General features: G+C 38.4%; 1 long non-coding RNA gene across 2 annotated transcripts in view; it reads right to left on the bottom strand.

The window, feature by feature from the left end:
• Positions 1 to 10366: 10366 nt before the first annotated feature.
• The window catches only part of LOC309651652, a 647179-nt gene continuing 634792 nt past the window's right edge, over positions 10367 to 22753 (bottom strand). Inside the window, exons 5-6 of one of the 2 annotated variants that reach the window (XR_014258280.1) lie at positions 20367 to 20518; positions 10367 to 16979 (exon numbers count right to left, since the gene is read on the bottom strand). This is a non-coding gene — a long non-coding RNA (uncharacterized lncRNA). Of the gene's footprint in view, positions 20519 to 22753 lie in introns of both variants that reach the window. The other variant, XR_014258279.1, reaches the window with a different exon arrangement.

The following is a 22753-nucleotide window of genomic DNA, read 5'->3' as shown; positions in this document are numbered from 1 at the left end:
ACTCTCCTTAAAAACTCCCTTATAAACTTCCCTTTCCATTAATAATAACAGCACTTTTTTTCAGGTGACTAGACATTTTAATTTGCTTTAACTCTTGTTTTCTTCTCTTGTCAGCAAGACTGGCATTTTTTTACTCTAAAAAAAAAACGTTTTCTCTTGTCAAATCTTGTGGCTTTAGCTATCTCTCGTGTTTATTACACCCAAAGCCATACCTACTGAACTCAGTCACATGTAAGGCATTTAGTTCATGGCTTGGCACCTGCTAAATACTGTCCAGGTTTGGGCTGTTATTGGTATATTATCATCATCACTAGTATCACTCATTATTATTGTTATATCAGATTGCCTCAGAGCAAAGCAAATGCACGTAATCAAATCTTTTCACCTTCCTGTGTTTTTTAAAATGTAGATTAGTCGGTTTAATCCTAAAACTTATCAGTCTTTTCCTCTTCATTCTCTATATTGAATTGCTATTAATTGTTTGCCAATCTCTGTCAAATCCTTGCATCCATTTTCTTCTCTCTGTGTGTACCATATTCATCTTGGTTTAAAGACTCATTTCATTTCATTTGGATTCTGCTGTAGACTCTCAGTTTTCTCTTTGCCATATAATTCATCTTATGTATGGTAACCAGATAATTTTTTAAAGCGTAGTTCCATTTATGTTACTTCTGTTCTCAAAAGCTTTCAACAATTTCCTTGCCTACTGAAAATTGTTCACAGTCCTTAACCTGACTTTGATGTCCTTAATATTCTGCTTCCGGGTGATATTTCTGGCTTTATCACCTACCCTTTCCTCCTATAGTGCAGCTCATCTGAGTAGTATTTAATGCTCATTCATTCAACAAGTGTGTAGCAAAGACTTCGGGCAGGTTTCATCCTGAGTGTCCTAACACAACGTGAGTCAGAAAGACTTAAGATCACTGCTCCGTGACACACGTCACTTTGCTCACACCACCTCTGCTTCCACCTCTGAGACATTTTTGTTCTCATTTATCCACATCTTATTTATCTGATATGAAATAGATATTTTGCCTTCTTACTTACAAAGCATTCTGGTCATTCTGACTGAAAGCTCCCTTTTTCTTTTTCGTGTCCATTATATTATATCTTTTTCATCACACAGCATTTTCACTGTTGGTCTGCCTTCCATTCAGTGCAGGAAGATTCCCTGAACCCTGGACAAGCAATGTTGAAGCTTGAATAGTCTTTCTAAATCTGGGGGCTACTCTCTTTAACCACATGCACCTTTCACAACTTTCCAACTTGTATGTGGAACCAGCTACTACTGAGTCTACTGTTGCAGAAACTTATCGTTGTAAGATTAAGTGTAGAACTGCTGGCAGCCACAGACACAAGCTGGTATAAGTGGACACTCTATACCATTATATGTTTTCTATGAATTTTGAAGTTTTTCCTCACTTAAATTTCTTCAAATAGAAGACTGCAAAAGGGCTGTAAAGAGGTGAAGATCAGCAGTTGCCAAAATTTTTAAGCCAAGGAAAGTATATTGTTTGAAATATCCATATAATTGAAGGAAAAGTGGTATTTTAGCTTGGCTTATCTTGTGTGATAGATCTCACTATCCACTTCATGGAATATGTGCAGACACAGCTTAGTTGCAACCCTGTCTTAACCACTCATCCTTTTTATAATTTCAGCAGCACAAATATACTTTTTCTTTATTCCCTCTCATATCATATTACCACATAGTCACCAATTTGCTGAAGAAGTAGTTTCAAAAGAATCCTGATTTGCAGAAGACAGGTTTCCTCAGGTCAAGGTTGTGTATGTCCTAAAGTAAAAATAAAATCCTTTTCAATGATTAAACTCAGTGGAGCTGAGTGTACAGTTCAGAGAACTTTAATAGCCATTTCTTGGTGAATGTAGAGCACCTCTTTCTGATTAAGTTTATATATAACCTGGCAAGGAGGCGAGAAGCCCTGCCTCATCTTCATTTACTGTCCACAGCGACTTAAAAGCAAAGCAAAGAAGCCATAGGTATTGCTATTGGAAAATTCTGCCTGTAAATACTGTTATATTTGAAATTATGTATAGATAATTCATTGGAACAAGCTAGTCCAATAATATTTTCTTGTTAACAAAAGTTATCAATAGTAAGATGAGCCAGTTATAATGGTCAATTGTAATTTAAAATTGATCACTGATTCCTTTTTCAACATGTGTGATTTGTCAAGGGTAGAGGTATATCTGTAGTACTTAAGTGTGCAGTCCCTGAAGGCAGATAGTGGATTTGAGTCCAGTCTCTAAGATTTCCTCCTTGTGTGGCCTTAGATGGTTCATTCACTTATCCTTTTTCTAAGTCTTCCCTCTCTCCAGGGTAAAATAGGGATAGTAATTTTACTTATCTCAGAGTAAGTACTCTATAAATTTTAGCTCATATCATTTATTAAGGAGGCATTAGCTATATTGAAGGAATGATGATATCTTTCAACATTCTTTGTGACCTTTATATATATCTGCTGATTTAATGCATCTTTTTGACTCAAAATATATAACCTATTTTACCTTATTCATCTGAGAGCAGCACCATTTAAATATACAACTAGTGCTTCTTCTCCCAGGTAATCAGTGAACAGTAATGGTCATCCAGCAGTTAGAGAATATGGTTAATTACCTGACATGAGGTTTGACTTTCAATGCCAAATAGCATTTTTAGTGTATTTTTAATAGACTTTATTTTTATGAACAGTTTTAGGCTCACAGAAAAACTGAGTAGAATGTACAGAGTTCCCATAAACCCCTCTCCCACCAATAGCATTTTTATTGAAAGTTTAATTATAGACTGAGGGTTACTTGCGCTTGTGTAATCCAACATCTTTTTTTTTTTTAGTTTTCTAATAGATGTTATCATATATGTCCTAGCTGAAAACATAAAAAATAATTATAGTATTAAATTGAAGGAATCGATTCAGCGTATTTGTATTTCAGAGCAGTAAGAAATATTCATGAAACCTACAGAAAATCTGAATCATCAGAAAAACTAGTTTTAAATTTTTATGTATGTTGATGATACTCTGTTTATCAGTGTACCTGTGAACATAAATGAAAAGTTTGGATCAGATGACACAGTATCCATTTCTATAATCTGAGTTCTGGGATAGGTTAGAATACGAAATGTGACTCATTATAAAACAATTTTCACTTTTCATGGAAAAAGTGAATCAGCAACTCTTGTAGAATGTATTTGACTAAGGGGAAAGTATTTTACAAATGAGAAAAAAAAAACCCAAAACATTGACTGGCTATACAAATGTATTCACATGTTAGCACAAGCAAAAATTCTCAATTAACCAACACATCTCTTCAGTCCCACTAGACATTCCTCCCAGGACAAGCTCTTGCCTTTTAGACTACCAGTGATTGCTGCCAGCTTTAGTGAGATCAAAAGGGCTGAAACTTAAACTAGCCATTCCCTCTTGTTTCTAAAAACACAGCTCAATTTCTGGTTCTCTGCTCTATAACAAAAGCACCCACCCTTTCCCTTGGGGTCATACTACTCTATTGGGGCCAACTCCCACGTCACCCCTGTTCTCCTGTTAGCCTCTATCCAAACAGTTTCAGACTTTCAGCAGCATAAGTCTTAGTGGCAATGTTCTGTGAACTTTAGTACCCAATCCCTCATGAAATTTGGCTTGAATCTGTCAGTGGATATTAGGATGGATTTCATATTTAGAACCAGCACAACCATTGGTTACAAAAATTTTCCAGAGTGAGGCTTTTTAAAAGAATGTTTGAGAATTTCCAAGTAGAATTCTTTAATTGTTTTCTTTCCCTTTTATGGCTTTTGGCAGGGGAACTGCATAGTTTTAGAATATATATATTTTTCTAATTTTATTATTTTGAGGTCCTTCAATATCTGTATGACTCTAGCTTTTGTGCATTAATTTTGATTTTTCTTGTGGCACTAATGGGTGTGTGTGTGTGTGTGTGTGTATGTATAATATTGTCCCAGAAAAGAGAAAAAATTATTTTCACATAGAGATAGTGTGTACGTGCACACACACACACACACACAACTTGTATAATCATTATGAAGAATAAGCAGGACTTTAGGGTGCAGTCAGAAAGTGAACTTATTCCTTCCTCCCACTACACTATTTCTTTAAATCTCTTCAGTCAACCATTTTTCTTCTGTCCCTTGAATTTTCAGTCACATGACTTTTCTGATTATTCACATATACCAAAGATGTACCCCAATCACTTTTAGATAGAAAGTCTCATTTCAGTAACTGTGGAATCCAGTCCAGTGTAGAAATCAGTGCTGCAAATTCATACCAAATGAAAGCTTCTCATCTCTACCAGCTTTTTCTGCTTCAGACCTGAAGCTGATGGTAGGATGAGAAAGGCATATCCTTTCCTTAATTTTCCCAATGGGCCCTTTTACCCTCTTACCCACTCACAGAGCAGAATTAGAAGGAATGGAGAGGAGAGAGGAGGGTGAGAAGCAGGGAAGGTCTCACTGCTTGGCTTTTATGGGACCTGGTGTGAGTTTATTCTGGCTGTGCACAGATTTAAAGCTCTCTCCCGTGGTTATTTTCATGGGTTTCATGCATATTCCCCTCTTGACCCTCTGAACACAGGTCCTTCAACTCAGAACCTTGCCTCTCGTTCTGTTGGCTGCTTTTGGCTGCACTGCAGTTTCTGCAGCAGAAAGTTCATCTCCAGTTTCTTTCTGCTGAGAACGTCTCATTTTTGCAGAATCTTTTTTGGGCAGAAAACTGGACAAGCTAGTGTAGCTACACAGATTCCACATCTAGGTGCTGGGGGATAGATAGACAACTTTAACTGCACTCATGAGTAGTACCATCCCTCCTTAAGCTTGTCTTCCAGAGGCTACTATAGTTAGTCTCTTGCTTTTAGACTGTTCCTTAAGTATGAGTTACCAGCTCTTAGTGTCACATCAGCTTTAGGAAACAAATATTGTGCGCTCTCCAACAGGGCTTATTTATTGAGGTCCCTTTATTAAGCTAAGAGGAGAGGAGAGCAACCCTGACAACTTTCCAAAGAAATACTCTAATTTTCAACTCATAGCCTCTTCAACTTTAATGTATTTTCAAATTCGAGAAAGGGTTATAAAACCGGTTGCCAACAAGGTCTTCTTCAAGCACTCTGTGGGCAGCTAGCACCTTACTTTGGGTTGTGGGGAGTAATTCGCTGCTGTTGTTTTGGGGCTTCAGTGGAAAATGAGACAGAAAATTTCATTTAAATATTCTGTTACAGTGGTGTCATTCACTTCCTTTTCTGTCTTATTTACTTTTTCCTACTCCATCTGTTAATTTCTGAGAGAGTCCAACTTTGTTAATGATTTTATATATATATATTATACGTAATATATATACTTGTATTTTCTCTCTATTTCAAATATCAGCAAAATGGTAATCACATAACCTACATGTTACCATTTCTGTACATAATTACATGCCATTACTTCGTTAGTTGTTTCAATAAATGTACCTTAAATCTCTTTAATTAAACCCCAAGCTCTTTGAAGCAGAAACCTTATCTTGTGTGACACTTGTGCTATAAAAATTTGGAGGAAAAATAAATTGAGTGAATCATTCTTTCATAAAACTATTATGGAATAAAAATATTGTAGCTTAATGAAAACAACATTCACTTGGAGTTACTACGCTGGAGTTTGACCTCCAATAGTGCTGTTGATTAACATCAATTAGGTCTGTGGGTTTTGGCAAGTCACCTTCTTCTCTAGACCTTAATCTCATTTTTAAATGAGGCGATTTGCTCAGATTATCTCTATAGTTTCCTCACTTTTAAAATTATGTTACTTTTCAAAAAGTCTGTTTCAGAAAAAAAAAGAATAGCTCAAAATCCAAATTTGCTCAAATAAAAAAGGGAATTAGTTAAAGCATCACTTGAAGTCTTATTCATAAAAAGCTCTAATAAATTTATTTCCTTTTTCATATTTGAGTGTGTTTTCCATATGTTTGAATTTACTGTGTACAGGTTAGGTTGTGAAATGATTCATCCCTGGGACAATTCAGCGTCTTAAGGTGTGGTCTTGATAATCGGCCTATTGAAATTTGACTCTTAGTAACATGTGTCAAGTAAATACTTTCATAATATGATTTTTAAATTCCAAATAATTAATATTAGATGAATACAGCAAAAGGCTCTTAGAAATAAACCACATTGGACCACTTTTAAGAAATACTCTTAAATCAACTTCAGACATGAGTTCTTATAGCTTAGCCACCAAAATAATAAGCACTTTATCAAACCTCTCTCTTCATAATTTGCACTCTTCTAAGAATTATTGGCCTCTAACAACATTCTCAAAGAGCTACCAGGCAGGGTATTAAAATGCAAACTATGGCAAATGTACTCAGAATATAAAACAAATTGTCACTGTTCATTTACATCCATTTTCACAATGCATTTATTTTATTTTATAAATAACTGATAGATTAGTGGAAAGAATACTTAACCTCTCATGATTTTGAAGAAAAGGGAAGTGTACCTTTAATAATCTCAGAGGAAAATATTTCCCGGAGATTGTGAATATCTAACATATTGTGCTATCAAAAGAAATGATTTTATTTTACATTCTTTTTTTTTTTTAACATCTTTATTGGAGTATAATTGCTTTACAATGGTGTGTTAGTTTCTGCTTTATAACAAAAAAATATGGAACGCTTCACGAATTTGCGTGCCATCCTTGCGCAGGGGCCATGCTAATCTTCTCTGTATCGTTCCAAGTTTAGTATATGTGGTGCTGAAGCGAGCACTTATTTTACATTCTTATTTGACATTTATTTGGGGTTTATTCAGAATTCTTTGAAAAACTGCTGGCATATTTGGACCTTTAAATACATTTAAGTAATGTTTGAAGTGATCGTTGTAGGAAATAGTTCCTGTTTTAGATCCAGTTGGGATCAGGGAAGGTTTTCCTGAGGGGAAGACATGAGAACAGAAACTCAAAAGAAGTAAAGGATTTTTCATGTGGACATTCGGGAGAAGAGCATTCTTGACCTCTGCATGAGAAAAAGGTGTGGGGAGACTCTGAAGTGGGTCTGTGTCACGTGAACTCAAGTAACAGCAAGGAGACCAGTGTCACAGGGGCAGAGGAGCAGAGGAGAAATTTGAAGAGATAGCCAGAGGCCACATTTTTAAAGTTTTGAGGCCATGGTTAGATTTGGATGAACAATGAGAGGCCACTGGAGAACTTTAAGGAAAGGAGTGACAAGGCCCCTTTTGCTGCTATAGGGGATGAAGGGTAAGAGCAGGGAGAAATATTAGGGTCGAGTACCCATGAAGCATTTGTGTCAGCTGGGGTCTTCTGAGACACAAATGCCAAGCAGGATTAGGTGTTGCAAGACCTAGCTAAATAACTGTGAAGGATTAAAGGACAGGGAGCAAGGTAGGCAGGGAGAGCCTTCAGACAGCAATGCAAATGGAGACCTATGAAAGGAGAGGGAAGATCAGACTGCAGCATGGGTCTGAGGAAGTACTGGCCAGCCCAGTGGGGGTCCCCTAGTAAAAGTTGCCCTCTAGAGGAATCCTATGTCAAGCAAGAGTGAACCTGTTCTAGTTCCCCTTGCCCTGCTACTGAGCCAGTCACTGGAAGAGCCCGGGGAAGAGTGGCCTTGGAGACAGAAAGTGTGGCAGCTGGTAGCTGTCAGTCACTGTGCTCCTTGAAGGGAGATCTGATCAGGGCACCTTCATGGCCACCGCAGTGTGAGTAGTTTGGATTAGTGGTAGTTGTGGTGGTTGTGGAGGTGGAGAGATTTGGTTAGAGTTCTAACATATTTTGAGGAAAACAACAATAAATTTACTAAAGGATAGGATGTGAGGTGTGAGAAATTTTTGACTTGAGGTATTGGACAAATGGTTATGACAGTTCCTGAAATAGAAAAGATTTGGAAGAAATGGGTTGCAAAGTCAGGGAACTAGCAGGATGGTGGGGAAAGAAAACAGTTTTGTACATGTTAAACCTGAGATGATTAATAAGCATTCAAGTAGATTTGTTAAAATAGGTAGCTGGATAAATTTCACAGGGCAAATATTGGGCTGTGGGTATTAATTTAGGAGCCATAGGTGGGTAAATGGCTTGTAGAGTTATAAAGGTTAGCTAGACGGTGAGCACAGCTGGAGAAGAGAAAATGGTAATTCGTGAGTCCTGGGTGCTTTACAAGATCTAGAAACCGGAATAAGGAAAAGAATCTAGCAAGACAGCAGAAAGAGCCAGATTGGAGTAATTAGTATATATAAGAAGTGAGGCTCTGACTCAGAGATCGAGCCATGCAGATGAAAAGGAAAGGACAGATTTGAGAAATATCCATCCAGGATAGTCAAGTAAAGAAAGGACTTCAAGAAGGAGGGAATGGTTAGTTTTAAATACTGAGGAGAGGCTGAAAGGATGATGACCTCTAATGAATCAGTGGGTTTGGCTCTATGGAGGTCAGTGATGACACTGACAAAAGTGGTTTCAGTGGAACGTTGGGTGAAAGCTTTATTGACAAGAATATAAGAGAGAATGAGAAGAAGGAAGTGGAGACAGTGAGCACAGAAACTGTTTTGAGGAAATCTGCTATAACAGGGAATCAGAAATGGGAAATTGGGGTTGTCCTGCCAAGGGAGAGGTTTTTGTTTTAAGATGGGTGATATTACGGCCTGTTTAGATGCTTCTAGGAATGATCTATTAGAGCATATTTTATGGTCCAGAAGAAAAAAGGGGAAATCTACCTGAGCAGGATTCTTGAATATTTGAGAGGGATCCAGAACATAAGTGAGACCAGTTTGGCCTTGGAAACAACAAAGGTCATTCATCTATTTTAAGCAAAGTGTACAGGTCAGATGCAGTTAAACTGATTTATTTGGTGTTGGAAGTTTGTAGAAGTTCTCTTCTGAGTGCTTTTAAATTTCTCAGTGACATAAGGATCAAAGTCATTATTAGAGAAAGAGCTGTAAAGTAGGCATGTTGGAGGTTTGAGGAAGAAAGGTATGAAAGTCATTTAGGAGGGAAGGACAGTAAATTTGATAAATAAATTTAATACTATTGTTGGGCAGTCCTGGGTGTCCTCTTGAAGTTTATTTCCTCACATTTAATGTGAGACCAGACAGCGTATGTAGTGTTTTTCTCCATTCATTCCAGTTACTTGGATGTTGACAAGTAATTGGCACAGGTTGTATTTAATTATTGTTGTGATTTTGCTAAGCATATATGACATAGGAAAAGGGGCAAGGAAATTGAGAGTAAAGTAAGGGAGTAGTTATAATGATGGGTATGAGATTTAAGCTGGGTTGTGAAAGAACTGAGAGCATGAGGATAGGATAAATGGAATGTGGGTTTGCGGATTCAAAATATTAAAATGGGGGTGGGGATGGAAAGTGAGATAGACAGCAAGAAATTGTTCAGGGAGTGGGATTCTTCCTATTAAGATCATGGAGGAGATGGAGTGAGTTTGGGGTGTGCAAAAAGTCTAGGAAATGATCGTGGAAGATAACGTGGAAGGCTAGAGTAGTGGAATAAAGGAGGACAAAAACCGAGCATCCTGGATATTGATAAGATTGTCTATATGGATAGAGAAATCACCAAGAAGAGCAACAGTGAGAAAAATAGCAGGCCAGTGGCTAAAATTATCTATGATTAAGAGGATTATAAAAGACTGAGGAGTGTGACAGAAGGTCTAGTCTCAGGTCATGTGCTTTGAAGGAATCGGAGCTTTTAAACAGGGACCAGGGAAAATGGTCTTGAGGTGTCCAAGAGTGCATAGGATGTCAGAGGGAAAAGCACTCATCTGTTGAGGGTGTATTGGTTTCCTAGAACTACTGTAGCACATTACCACAAACTAAGTGGCTTAAAACAACAGAGGTTTATTCTCGCACAGTTCTTGAGGCCTGAGGTCTGAAATCAGTATCAAGGACAAAATCAAGTGTGAGGACGGCCATACTCCCTCCAGTGGCTCAGGGGAGAATCTGTTTCTTGCCTCTTCCAGCTTCTGGTGACTTCCAGCATTCCTTGGCTTGTGATCACATCCCTTGAATCCTTGAGGCCATCATTCTGATGTCTGTACGCTCCATCTTCACACTGTCTTCTCTGTGTGTGGTAAAATTTCCCTCTGTCTCCTTCTTAAAAAGATACATGTGATTGCACTTAGGGCCCATCTGGAGAATTCAGTATAACCTCCCCATCTCAAAATTTTTAACTTAACAACATCTGCAAAGACTTTTTTTCCCTCTTTTTCCCTCTATAGGTTATGTTCACCTGTAAAGGAAGATGAACAGTCACCTAAAATGTGTCTCCAGTGTCAAGACTGATGACGCCACACGCAAACCAAGAGGATATGAAAAGATCCACTATTTATACAGTTGAAGTTTCTGAGGAGGGCAGGTAGGACTCTCAAGTAGGTCTGAAATGGCCTGAAAAGCAAGGGAAGGAGACAGGCCTGAGTTTCTCTTGTGGTTGCGGGGGCGGGCCAGGGTTGAGTGAAAATTTCTGTGTGCAAGAAGGGGATCGTGTGATGTGACTTTCCCACCAGTGCCAACAGAGGGAGCATTCATTCTGCCTTATCAGATTTTCCAGGTGTGGGTACAAGTGAAGAATGAGGGGTGAGCTTGATGACTGTCAGCAGTCAAGCATCCAGAAATGAGGTCAGACTCCTCGTTACCATGCCAGGTAGCATTCCCAGGTTCCAGAGATTAGGGTGTAGATGTGGTATAGGGGTCGGGGGAGGGGCAGTGGTTTTTCAGCTTACCGTGATGGGTTATGCTACATAAGCATTGTACTCTAGTGACGATCTAGATTCAGGTACAATCAGAAATTGAAGGAAATGTTACAGAAGTTAATCCTATAGGAGGTTTTTAATGAGCCGAAATCAATTTGCCTATTCTGTCGGTTTTGTTCATTGCTTTGTTCCCAACTTTGACAACAGTTCCTGGAATATAGTTGGCATTCAATACGTATTTTCTGAATGAATGAATGGATGAAAAATGGACATCATTTCTGATAAACAGAAATCGTTAGAAAATAACAGCAGAAGGTCGGACTTAAAGTTTAGGCATTTGCACAAAGTACATACACATTATTTTTTAAATGTTGTATAGTGGAAGGAAGAAAGTTTGGAGCTGGCGTATTACTTTGTGGAATTGGGTTATATTCTCACCCACATACTGACCCAAGAAATGAACTCTGATGACCAGATCGAGAATTCTGAGGCAGAACACCCTGCTTCTACCTGACATAGCTGTGTTTTGTTTATCTTACCATTTTCTGTCCTCATGCCTCCACACAGATGGTCTTCTGGCCAGCTACTGTGTGGTAGATTGCTGCTCTGGCTTCCTAACCACTGAACACTTAATAGATAAGTATCACACACAAAAAGTCTCCCCAGGTGTAGTGTGGAAAGAAAAGCTTATTTTAAAAAGCAATTAAGACATTACGTGAAAGACACACACACACACACACACACACACACACACACACACACACACACACACACACACACACACACACACACACACACACCCCCACACCCCCCCCCCCCCAGAGATATAATATCACAGGGGCTCTAGCTAGAAGGTATTGGACCCCTGAAAGGTGAGGGGAAGAGAAAGAGAGATAATTAATCATAACAATAAAGTAAAACCAAAGATTGCACATTCTCTTTTTATCCTCTAGAGATTAATTACAATAAAATATAGCCCCTGTAGCTTCACGTTTTCTCACAGTGGGCACCCATTTACCAAATGACTCATTTCCAAGGTGTTCCACTCTATTTCTTTCCTCTTCAGAAACATCCAGGAAATGATGGCTCAATTGCCCTTAGCCAATCTTTTTAACCATTCCTATGCCTTGTGAGACGGCCCATCTTGAATTCTTCTTGTTCAGTGGCTGCTAAACAAAAAAGTAAGCTAGGGAACAAACATGTCATCTCAGCTGTCCTTCCCCACGCATTCAGGGATATAAGCAGTTCATTTCATCATACAGGGTGGGTGCTTTGCCAGTGAGAAGGTGTCCATTACCTCTGTCTTGTTCTTCTGTCCTGCACATCATGATACCATTATTTGACGCCTTTAAATCTGATGAAGTCTGAGAGACGTGTATAGAGGCTTCAGTTCTGTTGCTTGGCATGATACACTGTGATAGTTTCGGTTTTTGTCCTCCTGTCAGTGTGTCAGTGTCTTCCGCAGGTGAGTGCCTTAGCCTCCAGGGCAGGCCCCGGACCTTGGCCAGAGTTTCTAGAGAGAAATCTGCTCTAGGGCTTGCTCACGGGCTCAGAGAATCTTTCAGAGCCTTCAAGGTTTCAGTTTTCTTTAGTCCTGTTCTGCCCTCTCTTAGTTCCGCATGATTCTGGATCTTCCTGGTTTGCATTATTGGTTTTCCCTTTTCATTTTGTCCTGCTCTGGGCTTTCTATTTGTGACAGCATGGGGTTGTCTGAGCCCCAGCGCTGAGTCTCACATCCTGATCCCTTTATATGTTTGGCATTGTGAATCCCTGAGGTGAAACAGGGACAATATTTCTCTGCAACTGCAGATTGAAGAGTAGCAATCATGAGGGAAACGATGCCGCCCAGGCTCTTTCAGAGAAGGAACCGTGTCGATCCATCCACAGCATCTGAGAGGGTTAACAGCCCCCGCAGTGTAATCCTTTGTGGACAGTGCTTACAAACGTCTACTCTTTTAGTACTCTGTACTAAAGCAGAGTCACTAGGAATGGCCATTTACCAACTTAAAATGTCCTGTTTTGCTTGGTCTTCTGTGGTACTTTGGCCACTGGTTATGTACAAGGATTTCAGCTATTCTATTTTCAAACAACCATGGTCTTTTAGATCTAACTATCAATTTAATGGCGCCAATGACCATCAAAACAAGGAAAATTACACAGTAAGTCTGTCTTTCTTTCAGAAAGGGAATCATTTTGCATTCATTGTGGTACTGGGCATAGTCTTTTCCCCCAACACTTCTCTAACCATCATTCACACAAGAGGGGCGAACTAGGAATGCAAAGGCCATTTTATTTTCAGTGTCTTGCTTCAAGTAGGGAAACTTTCTATAGCATCATTTTTAGTACAGAGTGAACCAAGTAGAAAATAATAGCTTTCCAGAAAGAGAAAAAAAAGAGTAAGCTTCACGATGGTGATGAATGATGTGCACGTGGAAAAGGAGTAGACACACAAGCACACAGGAGAGGGAAAACTTTTATTACACCTTGGATCTGTGTGAAGCTTTCATTTGGTGGAGTTCAAAGCACTTTAGAATAGTACTTTTATGGAATAAGGAGAAAGGTAGCATGAAGGAAAAATTAAGGAAATAAAATGTTACTTGATTCAACTGTATATTTTAAGGGGAAAAATTATGATTGAATCGTACCAATGGAAGTTTGGATTAAAAATCCGTTACCTAAGATGGATGAACATTTTCAGGGCCCCAAACTATGTGGTAGGAGGACAAAACAAAACAAAACAACTGATTGTACCAAAAAGGATGAACGCTTATATTGTTGTCATTAGTTGTTAGGTGCCTTTTAACATAGAAAGGAACTAAACTTGATTTCAAAAATAGCTTCATGATGAGGTTTTAGAGACTACAAATTTGAAGTTTGAACAGGCAGAATGAAACTATTCAACTACTCTCCCTGTAGTGTAAAAGCTCAACAGACATTTACTGCGTTCCAATCTTCTGATACTCTTCTAGGTCCTAGAAATCCAAAGATAAATAAAAATACGGTACTTGACTCTGAAATGGTTCCAATGAATAGAAGTGACAGACACATAAACACATACGTGACGCATAAACAGTATTTTTCATAGCATGGGATATGTGTTGTGACAGCGATATTCATAGTGGGCTCTATGAGCAGAGAGGTGCACTTATTTCAGCCTGTCATGAGCGTTCAGAAGAGCATTCCTGAGGGAGATGGTCGTTAAATGTGGTTTTGAAGGAGACTGAGTCTGATACATGAAGACAAGTGAAAAGAGTGTTTCTGACATACGGCAATGTAAGCAAAGATAAAGAAAGATGAAATAGCACAATATATAATCAAGGATTAAAAACAAGCCACTGTTACTAGTTTGTGAAGCTCATTGGGGGTGTGGTAGGAAACTGAAGCTGGCGCTTGCTTTGTATGCCATGCTAAGGAACTCAGATTTTATCCTCCTTGATGCTACTTTCCTCCAGACATTTTTTGATTATACATCCATTTTAGTAAAACTTTTTTGAACAGTCACCTCTAGTATATCTACATGTATTTATAAATATCATGCATGTTCTGTTGTCTGTGTATTAGATATTAGTAATTTATTTCATTTTGTGGGATAAAATAAAAATATGTGAAGTTTCTAATATTTTCTTCTACGTCCCAATTGTCTTTTCAGTCCCCTTGAGGACAGTCATCTAGGTTGTTTACAGGTTTTTTGGGGAGGGGGCGGGGAGGGAGTGAGGTGGTCAGATTTGCCTTTTCTGTCATTCATTCTGTCCACGTGTGGAGGATGGAGTTGTGGTAAACAGGGTTGATGAAAGGAAGGCTAATAACCAAGGTATTACAATAGAGCAAGCAAGAGAAAGTGAGGCTCTGACTCAGAGCAGTTGTGGAGATGAAAAGGAGAAGGTAGGTGTGAGAAATATTTGGGCGTTAGAATTGACAAGTCCTGCCCATTGAATGGGGGTGAGGAGTGGATCTGAGAGGTGAGGGTAGAGGGATGGGAGAAGGAAATGAGTAAATTTTGTTTGCATGACCAAAAGAATAGTGGTGATGTTGAATGAGACAGAGAATTCCGTGGATAAGCAGATTCAGGGGTAAGAAATTGAACTTATTTTTATAGAGATTTGTTTCCTTTCAATTTTCTCTATCCACAATCTTCCAAAATTTGTTGTTTTTCTACTAAACAACCTGTATCATTCTCCTTTCTTTCAATGTGAATACATTGTCTTTCTCTTGCAATCCAAGAGCCTCTTTTCCAAATGCCTTCTTGTTATTTATAATACGTCTTTTATTCTAGTTTTATAGATGAATTATTTTCCCTAATATATTATTTTTAGTCAGCACAGGCTCTGTTACTGTTTAGAAATAAATGACCTCATAGTTTTCGTGGCTTACTATAAATAAATTTATTTTTTGCTCATGTAATTTCACTTTTTTTCATGTGCTTTTATCCCAATGTACATTTCAAAGTGGGTCCCAGACCAAAATGACCATTCAAGTGCAAGTGATTTATTTTATAGGTGATCCCAAGAGAATAAGAAAGTGAGACAGGGAAGAATAAAAAAGCCACAGAGCCTCCATTTTCAAGCGAGTTATCACTATGGACAACTGGAGTTTAATCTTCCTGTGGAACTCTAGATGCCAGAGTGAAATATGCACCTGAGTACTCCCACCCAAGGCTCAAGGGAGTTGTGATAATCATACATCAATTTCCATCAGCCATTGGTTGAGGCTGCACCAAAGAGCATTTATTCTCCAGTATTTTAGGTCTAGAGGGAAAGTGGCCAGAATAGCTTCAGAGTCAGAGAAAAGCCTGCACGGAAAAAATGCATGTGCTGGCATTTGTAAGTCGGAGAGGACTACGTTGATGTGGTGAGGCTAAAAGGATATGGAGAGAAACCCACTAAATCCATCAAGGAGTAAGCAAGAAATGAACAAAGAAATAGGAAAAAACACTGCCGAGATAATTTAATAATTTTATTTTACCACTGTTTCCTCCAAAATTTGGCTAACTCCTTCTTCTATCATCTACTTGTGATAGCTAATGTGGAAATTTTACAGCATGCATTAACTTGAATCACACATTTGTAGTTACTAGAACACATCTTACTTTTTATATCTCTATGCTGTTTCCCCATTTATCCCTGATTTCTCTGTGTATGAAATGACTCATTTGTCAAGACCTACCTTAAATGAGATTTCCCTAAACTTTAGTCAAAATCAATCACTCCGTACTGGGTGCTCTTACAGTATTTTACCCATACTTTCATTTTGTCATCTTATCACATTATATTATAATTTACAATCCGCTTCTTAAAAAATTGTGAACATCCTCAACGTATGTATCGTTCCTTACTCATTTTTACTTATCCTGCAATTGTCACTCAAAGAAGGTTTGCACACATAATAAGCAAATACATAAATAGTCACAACACTTATTCCCTTGCAGTTAAGAAAGCTAATCGTCACATTCTTCAATGTACTTTTGGAAATGTCTTAATAAATATTTTTTGTAAATATGGAGCATTATTATTATATATGTTAAGGAATTTATCATTATATAGTTACATATAAAATCACTTATTTTATCAAATGAGCATGATTTTCAGAGTTATTTAAGAGAAAATTAATTTTTTTAACTTTATTTTATATTGGAGTATAGTTGATTAAAAATGTGTTAGTTTCAGGTATACAGCAAAGTGATTCAGTTATACATGTATCTATTCTTTTTCAAATTCTTTTCCCATTTAGGTTGTTATGTAATATGAGCAGAGTTTCCTGTGCTATACCATAGGTCCTTGTTGATTATCCATTTTAAATATAGCAGTGTCTACATGTCAATCCCAAACTCCCTGACTATTCCTTCCCCCACATTAACCATAAGTTTATTCTCTAAGTCTGTGAGTCTGTTTTGTAAATAAGTTCATTTGTATCATTTTTTTTTAGATTCCACATATAAGCGATATCATATGATATTTCACTTTCTCTGTCTGACTTACTTCACTCAGTATGATAATCTCTAGGTCCATCCACGTTGCTGCAAATGGCACTATTTCATTCTTCTTAATGGCTGAGTAATATCCCATTGTATATATGTACCACATCTTCTTTATCCATTCCTCTGTCGATGGACATTTACGTTGCTTCCATGTCTTGGCTATTTGTAAACCGCTGAAATGAACATTGGGGTGCATGTATCCTTTTGGACCATGTTTTTCTCTGGATATATGCCCAGGAGTGGGATTGCAGGATCATATCGTAGCTCTTTTTTTAGTTTTTTAAGCAACCTCCATACTGTTAAGAGAAAATTAATTTTTCAACCTCTAATAAATGTTACAGGATCCTTAGGAAGAAAGCATTCATGAAATTAAGCTTAAAGTTGTTATTTCTTACTTTAAAGAACAAGAAGATTTAATAAAGAGATATAAGGAGTAGTCACAGTTTAAGAGCGTCCACTTCAAATTGTAGAAAAGAGTTAACTATGCTATCATTTAACTTTTTATATGAATAGCAAAATGACAGAAATGAGAAACTTGGAATACTTGTGAAGAAAGTATGGAGAAACAGTTCCCGTTTGGTATCTGTTCTGTCAAAATTTTTGGCTCTGCTCAGTATATCTGGTGGTAAAATTCTTTTAAATTCTATCTAATTTAAAAAGCAAGGTCAGTGTTTGTGCCGCAGCATTTTCTTTGCAACAATTTGTTATAAGAGAAATTACACTGACAAATCTCATGCAACACATACGTTACACAGAGTGTCCTGAAGAGTCAAGAGTTTTTTAAAGCAGTCATTGGGGCTACGTTGTCATAATTAAAGTTCTTAGGCAGTTTTGCCACCATCTCAAACCACCTTCAATTTTTTCTTTCATAGTTGTGTTTATCATTTATAAAAAGGAGTTTCAACCTGTCTTTTTTATACTATAGAAGGTTCATTGTCAGAATAGATTGGTCCCAGAATTACTGCAAGTGGTCTTGGGCAGCAGCAGAGCTATGCTGGGGCATGTATATATTTATTTTATGTATAGCTCTACCCATCTTGAAGCAGAACTGCATGTGCTGCTCTCAGGTTTGATGAATGAGGTGTGGTGCAGACAGAGGAAAGGTGAATATCTCCCAAAGCCAGACCTCTGAGGTTCATAAATTATTTGTAGAATACTTCATGTGCTGCTGCAGTGGTCAGGGCCAGTTTCTAATACAGAGAGAAGAGCTCTCTAATCACACCCTTCCCCTCAACAGAGAAAAGACTGGCATTTAACAGAGAACTGTAAGCCAAGAACAGGATAGGAGTGTGTCTGTAAGGGTAAATCTCCACTTAGGACGGGAGTTGCTTATCATTTACAGACCTTGAGAGTTTCCTGCCAGTTTCATGAAGCTACATAGTAACAGCAATAGCATCTTAAATTTATCTAGTATTTTTTCCATAATATCCTGAAAATAGTTTTAATCTATTACCAGCACTTGATAGATCTTTATAACAATAAGTAGAAAAAGGGCATATACTACCTCTGGGTTCCATATCAGAAAACTATTACTATTTTTGAGGGGTCAAAAATATGTACGTTTAAACATTTTAGTGCCAGGCCAGTAGTTGGAATTGACCAACAGCATTTTAAAATTTAGAAAAATAGTCAGTGATTATCCCATTGGGTAAGAAACTGAGACTTAAAGCACTCTGTAGTATCTAGAGGTTTTCTGATCCAAAAATGCAGATGGATGCAAAAATCAAATTATCATTTATAGTCTTTATTATTTACAAACATAATTCCTATAATAAAAAGCAAGTTAAATTATCAGTGTGGCCATGCCATAGTTGACATGGTATTTAGACCTCCCAGCAGCATGTGCAGGAAACAAATGAAATAATCATTTGTTGATAGAAATCTGATACAGTTGCTAAAATCATTGATAGCAGAGTCCAATTTTAGGCATCACATTGCATTGCTTCAAGTTTAGACTCGACTTCAGAAGGTTCATTTGAGTGAAAGCATCTGTAGATACTTAACCAAGAAACATATAGTTTATTGTTTAATGGTTCCAGAACCCCTCAGAGGTAGGTTTTATTAGCTTATGATCTCTGTCAAAGAGAGAGCTTAAGGCTTCCTCCTACAGCAACCACAGAGAGTGGGAGTTCCTAGGGGCCAATGGCGCATGACCAGTTTTGTGCACACCAGGAAGTTGTAGGTTGGGGCGAGAGAGCAAATAGTTAAAATTCCCTTCTCTTTGGGGATCACTTACTGAAGTTCAAGGACTGGTGCAGTACAAGGGACCTGAGGCTGCCTCCTACAGGAAAATCCTCCTCTACAGAAACATCCAAAAGAAAAAAAAAGGTTATGGCTCGAGGGCTGCCTGGGGCACAATACAGCCTGCGGTTTATTTGGGAAGTAGAAGTTAATAATTAAATTATATCAGCTTCTTGGGTGAAAGGACCTTGTCTGTTTGGCAGATGTTTAAGGACACTGACATTTATGTGACTCAGAATAAATATTCGTTAAAATGGTAAATAAACAAATGAAAGCTACCTGCATTTTGCTGCTCTTCAGATAGGCCCATATATTAATGACTAGCTGATTTTCTAAATTAATTTAAGCTGATTTTCTCATTGATGTTCTTGAACTCACTCATAATTGAGTATTCTAAACTTTAAGAACACATATGTGTAATGTTATACACTTTAAAAATAGGGTTTAGTAAAGTAATTTTCATTTTTAATAAAAAAAATGCCAGCCATAAACATTTGAATTTTTTTTCTAGAATTAGTCCATTGTCTAAAAATTTATTCACCCTTAGACTGGCACAGTGATTCTCAATCAGGGGTGATTTTGCCACCCAGGATACATTTAACAATGTCTGGACACATTTTTAGTTGTCACAACTTGGGGGAGAGGGTGTTAATGGCATTCAGTGGGTGGAAGCCAGGGACGCTGCTACACATCCTACAATGCACAGGACAGTCCCCTCAACAAAGAATCATCCAGTACAAAATGCCAGTGTTGCCACTGTGTTATTTAATCTCTAGAATTCATAGCTGGTAGATTTTCATTGTGAATTGCACACTTCTTTTTCCTTTTCCTCTTCTTTTCCTTACCTCTGTGCTACTTTTTCTTCCTCACTTAATAAAGGTAAGAGAATCAGTGATCCCGTACAAATTGCTCACCTTCCTTATTAGTCATATCAGAGCTCTATTTATAACACAGTGCTTACGTTCTGTTCCTGTCACATTGCCCATATTCAGCTTCTTCCACAGTTAGAGATTCAATGCTCATTACCAGGCCCTTGGCTACAATTTTTCATGTTACAGCAACACGTGGTTCACTGATGTTTGTCCCATAGTAGATTTTTCAAGCAGTTCCCATGGAAACAACGTTCCCTTATCTTTGAACATTCAAAACCAGTTTGTGTTGCCTTTGTACTTGAATAAAACTACCATTTGATATAAAATTCCTGGGTTGCAGTTTCTTGCTATAAGAATTCCATGGGTCTCACTTCTCCTAGTGTTGAATCCTGTGACACCACTGCTTCTGTGACAACAGATTCAAGTTGATGTCAGGCTCACTAGACACAAACAAGTTTTAACCTGATACTTCATGTACCTGTCTTTATAGAAAGATACAGAACATGGGATACAAGTGGCACAGCAGCTTAATCTCAAGGGGAGGCTCAGTGGTGCCTTTTGCCCACTCACCTTTATGGGGCATGTGCGGTTGCCACAAACAAAAGTTAAAATGCTTGGAGGTCACCTCGATACTGAGAAGCCACTGCCTTGATTTCCCACCATCTTTTAAGTTGTTCTAGACGCAAAGGCACAGAAAGAGTGGACTGCTTGGTTCCAGTGGGCTACCTGGAACAAAGGAACACAAGAGATGAAGAAGACATTTCACCTTTATTTTAAATCTGTAATTTCCAAGTGTGCCTGTTAGCTTTGGATGTTTAAGAAACGATCCCTAAAAATAGTAGCTTAGAAGAACCAACGATTTATTAACTCAGAGTTCTGCTGAATAGTTCCAATGGTCTGGGCTGGGTCTAGCTAATTTCATCCAGGCTTGCTGCCAGCTGTGATCAGCTGGCACTTTGGTTGAAGCACTGGCTGGTCCAGGTAGCCTACACACAGGTCTGGCGGTTGGCTCCCTCTGGGGCCATGAGTCTCATCATCCCGCAGGCAGGACAGACCTCACATGGCAGCTCAGAGTTCCAACAGCATCAAGAGAGGACTAGTGCGCTGAACGAGCATTTTTCTAGCCTCTGCTTGGGTCACAGTTACTAGCATACTGTTGACCAAAGCAAGTCACATGGCTGAGCCCAGAATCAGAGTGGGAGGACGCTCCACATTTACCACCAGGGCAGCAGTACGATGAGAAGACAGACCCGAGGTCCTTCCCAGCAGGAACTCTGCTTACGCTGCTGTTTAGACACTGAGGCCAACTTGACTCTCCACCCACCCACCTCACACTCTTCTGTTTTTTTAAGGCTGCTCAAAGGATTCCTTTCTTCACTTGATAAAGGTTTATCGATTTTACTAGGATTTGTCCCAGTGCTGATTATTCTCAGTACAGTTTTTCTTGGGACATGGGGTCCACAATTACTATCTTACCGCAGATCTTTTATTCAAGACAATCTTCATTTACTGTATCTTTAAAAATGTGTTTTGTTCCCTAATTTCTTTTTATTCTTTAAGATGCAATTTATTTAAGCTGAATCCCCTTTTCTCTTGATTTTCATACTTATTTTCTCTCTAATCCTCTTATTCCTTTCTATTCTACTTATTTCTATTTTTAATGCCTCTTACCATATTTTTAACAGTGTCCTGAGTTCTCCTTTCAGATTTTATCACTGTCTGCTTCCTCACCATCTTTTTCTTGTGCTTACATATTCTATCCTTTTTGACTTTTTTGACTCAGTGAGGTGACTGTTTCATTATGTTGTATTTTTGTTGTTGTTCATTAATGGTAAAATATTTGGTTGCAATTTTTAGCTGCTCAATGGCCATATATATTTTTTTTCCCCAGTGAACTCTCTTTACCTGCTATTTGTTTTCTGCTCCTGTACTCTGTTTCTTTTATATTTATATATAAACATATACATCCTTTATAATTAATTCTGACTACTCATTTTGAAATGTGTTTTCTTTTTCCTGGGGCAGCTCTTCACCGTAGGTGGAGGAAGGCATTTCACAGAGAAGTTAGAGCCATGATTTTTTAAATTTAAATTTTATTTTAAAAAATTAATTATTTTAATTGAGATATAATTAACATGTAACATTGTGTACGTTTGAGTAGGTTAGAGCCGAGATTCGGATGTGGAAGACCCGCAAAGTGAGGTCTCCTGTCAGGCAGCTGTTCCTTTCCTCCAGCCCTGGGGCCTGGCTGTGACACCTTCGGTCACAAGGCAGGGCATTCCCTCAGTTCCTCTGCTGCCTCAGGGACAGTCTGCTCTTCCAAATATCGTGCATGCGAATGTATTCCAAATATTCCACGTTTAACCCTCTGTTTCTAAATCTCACCCTGGAGCAGGGAAGATCGGTAGACAGTTCATGCCTGCCATTCCGCTGTTGTGAGTGGGGAATTCCCATCTTGCCCTAATTTAGGATGGGCCGCTCACATAGGAAAACTGTTCTTCGCTGGGCTTTCTGGTATCTGTGGCCCCAGTGTCAGCTCTCTGCTTCTGCCGCCAGCAGCCCTGCTCGATTTGCACTGTGCTTGCAGCCTCCCTTCTATTTCGGCTTTTTACCTCACTGCTGTTTTTAATTAAAATGGACATTTCCTTTCTGTTTCTAATTCTGTGGGTTATTTTCAGAAAATGCTGTCTCTATACCCACTTCAAACCGCACACACCCCCCCTCTCTCCCCCCACCCCACACTGACCCCCGGTTTTCCAGGAGATTTCGCAGCTTCCTCTTCCAGGCCTTTCTTTTTTTCAGAGGTGGCCAGGAATGTTGTCAGAATTGTATTTTCCAGGAGCCCTTTCTGGCTCTCTTGCTCTTTTTGACTGTTTTCACTGTGTGTGTGTGTGACACATATTACGTATAGAAAGGTGTGCAAAATTTAAAGGTACGGTTTTACAATTAGCAGTAAA

The sequence above is a fragment of the Balaenoptera physalus genome (assembly GCF_965194825.1).
Source record: "Balaenoptera physalus genome assembly, chromosome: 21".
NCBI lineage: Eukaryota > Metazoa > Chordata > Mammalia > Artiodactyla > Balaenopteridae > Balaenoptera > Balaenoptera physalus.
Note: the sequence above shows the minus strand (reverse complement) of the source record. Positions and strands in the feature narration are given on the sequence as shown.